Here is a 5,577-nt window from a genome sequence, read left to right on the forward strand (position 1 = left end):
GACAGGCTGCATATTGGATTTATTGAAATGGGCAACAGATTGTATGTTGGAAACAGAAAAACTTCATATTTAACGTAGTCACTCTCAGCCTCAAGATCAGAAGCAGCCAGCAGCTCGTCAACATAAGGACTTGAGGGAAGACTGGCATTCTGTGATGACTCTGCGCTTGAAATCTGAAGACCACCTCGCAAGAAAACTTCCAGATACATGGTCCCCAAACATCATGGAAAAATCCTGTTCAATCTTTAAACATAGGCACAATGTCCATATACAGCTTACTAAAATGCACTTTGCATTAGAAGGAGTCAGTTTTCAAATAATTTACAATAAAAATCATAATCTCTACATATTCCTACCAGTCCAGCTGTATCAAGAAAACGAGGGAAGACATCCAACACTGAAGCTGTTGCATCCTGGTCATGAACCAGCTTCTGTCTGTAGTCAAAGGTGACTCTCATCTTCTCTTTAACCACAGATTTGTCTGTTGAGTGTCTCATTATGGAGAGAGCCTCCCTGCACTCCTCACCAAGGAGCTGATCACCAGTTAACAGAGATTCTCGTTGGGTTGTCGGACTGTCCTGGAAATCAGGCCTGGAACACTCACGGAAGCCATCATGGGTGTTGCGTTGTACTGTCTTGAGTCTCCATGCAAGATAGCCAGTATTGGCCAGAGGATCATAGTAGTGTTCCTACACGCATCAAATATAAAGTAGTAGTGATTGCAGATACTGATTCTGATAATGCAGACATTTTTTTACCTAATTTCAGATCATCTCAAGTCTTTCCTAGTGAAAAAAAACTACATTATGCCTACTCATACCATGATGGCCCACTGGTAGATACAGACATAAATGAAAGGTTTTACAAAACACTCACTGGGCAATGTAAGGAAACTACTTCAACCTAGACTATGGCTTTAATAATTTTGTGGGGCATAATATAACGCATCATTTTATTGGTTTGTCATATCAGCAGAGATGTTAGTTTTGGGCCGATGGTGATATTTCATTTTAAAGTCATTATCAGCTGATATCAAGGATGTGCCAATAATATTGTGCATCTCTTATATAAAGCAGAAACATGGCCTAATGAAATAAGTTCTACAACACATTTTTGGAGTTAAAAGATACATTAAAACTTACATATCCATGTTTTGAGTAAGGATCTTGGAGATATGGAAAAAGGGTCACAATTCCAAGTGCATAACTGACCCGGACATGCATTGGTGGAATCCTCCTTTAGAAACAAATCATTTATTAGATGTGTCCAGTCATATTTCCTTTGCCATTATATCAAATGATTTCTTACCCGTATGTTTCTATCATTTCTGCAACCAGAATGTTTACCATCTGCTTGCGTGTCGCAACTGACAGTGTTTTGGTTTTGTCATACTCTTTGAAGATTTCTTCACCCTTTGCCTTAGAGCTCAGAGCAGTTTCAACCCTCTGCAAAGACAACAATTTTTTAACCCTTAGCTTCATGCTTCAAATGAATTGACTACATTTGGTTAAATTTAGTTTCACATATTACATTAAACTAATATAAATAGTTCAAGTGCTGCCTCTTATCTAGCACTAATTTTATGATCTAATACATGTGTAGCTGGTTTCAAGGTTTTGCTTCATCGCGATCCAGGTGTTTCATGGCCCTCTTCCTGTTCTTTGTGGTTGGGAGGATAATAGTAGAATCTGATGAAATGGAAGAAGCCGGTGATTGTGCTGGCGTCAAAGCTAGTGATGCTGGAGGGTCCGGCAGTGATGCTGTGATGGTGATGGGTCTAGTAATACAGATGAATCTGATGCATCCAAAGTAATAGCAATGTCTAAAAAACAGTTCAGAGAAGAATCAATTTAAATTAAAAACAATAATTTATCGATTGGTGAATGATCAAGACAACATAACCTTACCTGCTATTGGATACTGGCGATATCCAACTTTGAAGTTTCTCACCCCTGACTTGACCAGCTCATCGAATGTGTCGGCATCAACCTCAGTCTCTGATGTGTCAGTCAAGCTGAGCACACCTTCAGTCACAAGTTGGGCCAGCAGACTAAATTTGTCTGTTACTGGGAAAAAATAAAATAAAATAGTTACATTAAGTTTATTATCAACCATGTCATTTAGAGCATAAAAGCTTAAAAACAAAACAGACACACTACAATAATAAAAATATTCTCTAAAATGGCCTATAAAGCTTTTTTTTAGCTTAAAATGTGTGGAGGACAAACCTTCTTGAAGAAACTTCTGGAAGTCAAAGTTTTCATCAATTTGTGGAATTTTGATGTATTTTTGGACTCTTCCGTATTCCACCTTTGCCAGCATTTTCTATATAAATTCAGTGAATTAAAAGAGAGGATAGCTTTACGAACAGTTTATCTGACCCACTGTTATTAAAATCAATCAAAAAAGTCAATGTGAGCCAATATCATGCAGCTTAGCCCATATAATAAAAATATCTTACCATAAGAAATGCCAGGAGACATTAACGCATCTACACATTTTAAAAGACATAAGGCACATACAAAAACTATCGTTAGTTATTTTTATGTCATTGAGGGAACCAACATTGAAGTGTCTCCCAAGATAAACCATATGACACTTAGAAATATAACTCAAAATAATCGTGATATTTCGATGTGACCCAGTAAAAAGAGTCACACCGAATGCTGTACACGTGAGCAGTCTGTCAACAACTGCAATTTCACGGTTTGTGTTTGTTACCTACAAAAAATTATATTATACTTCACCAAGAGCTATGTTATTTTCGCAAAAAAAAAGGAGAAATGACTTTGGTCAAAGGGCTTGCTAGCGTTAGCACCACTTTAGCACGCTAGCAAGCAACTTCGAACCATTAGCATGATCTTATCACGTTTTATATCTGGTTACAAAGTGCATGAATCGTCTCACTCAGCCAAAACGTCAAACCAAACTTATTGTTTACTGCCGTCAATCACTTTTTATGTTATGCTAACCTCTCATTAAGCAGGTGTTCCGGTGGTTAGTAACAGCGTGACGAGTTAAGTTACCGTGGCTCACCATTGCAAAATGACCGGGTGCCCGAAGAGTAATATTAATATAAAATACAATATTATCAGATACTACTTCATGTACTTACCGGACAGTGTAACCCTTAAAAGTTGAGATGTAGCTCTATCTTCAGCAGACTGATTGACACGCAGAGACTGAGTCGAGAGAGTTCTTGCTTCAGCAGGGCGGTGTTCGGACGTTAGACGTTAACACTTGAGGTGTGAAATACAGGATCAGAGTTTAGAGTAAGATGTTCGGTGTTAATATTCAAACATTTACAGGTTTAATTTAGTGACACTTCCTTTTTACACTCGGTTTTGACAACAACTATTTGTCGACTGAGAGTTAATTTATAATGGATTAACTCTATCCAGAGTATAATTAACTCTACTAGTGTATGTCTAGTTTAACACCAAGAATTCAACTCTGTCCAGTAGCCCTCTTGCCATAGTATGTCATGGTCCTCCAACACCTGACAAACCTTATTTATATACATATATATAAATACATACATATATATGTATATATATATATATATACATATATATATATGTGTGTTGTCAGAAACCGGCAGGACACAGGACACAGATGCAGGGTTCTTTCAGAATAAGTTAGTTTATTATAAATAAACCACTTATGGGTCTCCAGGACAGAGAAATCAAGAGGCTGTGAAATCCTAACACACTAACCTCAATGACAAGGCTGAGGCTAGTGTGACTATTAAACTTGATCAAAACAAAACTCACTCCACTCCAGGAGGAAAACAGAAAGAGCTATAGAAGATTACAAATTAAGTCAACACAATCTTCTAAAGAGGCAGAATAAACAAAGGACGCTCTCCCGGTAAATGGAGGCACAAATAATATAACAAACTCAAAATCACCCCACTAACGGAGGCGCTATAAAACTATTCAAGAAACAAAAACTCACTCCTTCTAACGGAGGCACTAAGAAACTTTACAATTAACTAAACGCAAACGCTCCTTTAACGGAGGTGCTATGAAACTTTAACAAGAACAAAAGATCACTCCTTAACGGAGGAAACCAAACAGGCTGTGAAACTTAACTAGACTAGACTATGACTATGATTCAAAACTTCACAAACAAAAACCACTCTGTAGGAGGGAACGCTCAATTTCAAGGACATGGATTTTCAAGGCTATGGAATACGAGGTAAGGCTAGGATGAAGAACTCTCAGAAAGATTGTTACAACACACTGGCACGGGACATAGGGAGACGCATACTATATATACATATGAGGGAACTTGGGGAACAGGTGGAAACATTCTGGAATCAGGGAAGACAATCAGACACGTGACACAAGAGGAAGGGCAAGATAACTGAAACGAGAGGGAAAGTTAATATTTCAAAATAAAAAAAATAAAAAAATACATCAACGGGTCATGACATGTGTCATATATTATATGTATTATATGTATATATATATATATTGTTACGACCAGCTCAAAGTCACAACATAATAAGGAAAACCATACTAAGTATGATGGAAAAGAATAACATTTATTTGCAACAAAAAAGAAGTGCAACACAAACAAAGGCTGGGATGTTGTGCCAGGGAGTTGAGAGAGACAGGGCGGAGGAAAGAGCCGCTTATACAAGCCGCACCCTCAGCTTCATGCACGTGCCCTCAATCATCCCTCAGGGAACTGCAACATAGAGACATGGCAGACACATACAAAGGATGGCAACAAAAATATACAGTGACATGTAGCAATATACATATATATTTACCCATTCACATTAATTAATTGAAAATAGGTTAATTAGTACCATCGCCTCACAGCGAGAGGGTTCCAGGTTTGATCCCTACCTGGAGCCTTTCTGTGTGGAGTTTGTATGTTCTCCCAGTGTATGTGTGGGTTCTCTCCGGGTACTCCGGCTTCCTCCCACTGTCCAAAAACATGCATGTTAGGTTAATTGGTGTCTCTAAATTGTCCCTAGGAGCAAGTGTGAGCGTGCATGGTGTGTTTGACTACTGTGCAGATGATATGTGTAACAGCAATTTAAAGCATATCAAGCCATTATTTTGGAAATTCTGTCTTTCTCTCTCTCTCTCGCTTTCTTTTTTTTTTTCTTTCTTTCTAACCTTTTTCTACAGTGCAATATTATGCAGGTGTGAGAATTTTTAGCACACATAGGTGAATCAAACTTGCGGTGTGAGATATTTATAAAGATGAAGACAGCTGCTGCTGATGGACCTTTCTGTTGTCACTCTAACTGCTCAGAGACACATGATGCTGCTTTAGTTTCTCTGGGGAATACATGTGGGAGTGATGTGATGATTAAAGAACTGGTGGAAACTGTAATGTTTCCCATGGGAACATTGAAAACAAACGAAGGACTTGACAGTAAATGCATGAATATCCATAAAGCTTTGAAGTTTATGTGCTCTCGATGCTCCCGTTTCAATCTGACTCATTTACAGACTTATTATAACAGCAATACTGAAACCATATTAGGTCCAAGAATACTGTAGCCCAAACCTATTGGCAAAAAGACTGTAAGGCGTATTTGGATACACATTTAAG

At 38.0% G+C, this 5,577-nt stretch overlaps 1 long non-coding RNA gene across 1 annotated transcript; it reads right to left on the reverse strand.

The window, feature by feature from the left end:
• Positions 1-380: 380 nt before the first annotated feature.
• LOC140284879 (uncharacterized) lies at positions 381-1,436 on the reverse strand. Its single transcript, XR_011910228.1, has 3 exons — positions 1,309-1,436; positions 1,143-1,236; positions 381-689 (listed from the first exon to the last, which is right to left on the reverse strand). It is a non-coding gene; the product is annotated as an uncharacterized lncRNA (long non-coding RNA).
• Positions 1,437-5,577: the final 4,141 nt, after the last annotated feature.

This window comes from Leuresthes tenuis, unplaced genomic scaffold (genome assembly GCF_036924035.1).
Source record: "Leuresthes tenuis unplaced genomic scaffold, fLeuTen1.0.hap1 SCAF_24, whole genome shotgun sequence".
In the NCBI taxonomy this organism is placed as follows: domain Eukaryota; kingdom Metazoa; phylum Chordata; class Actinopteri; order Atheriniformes; family Atherinopsidae; genus Leuresthes; species Leuresthes tenuis.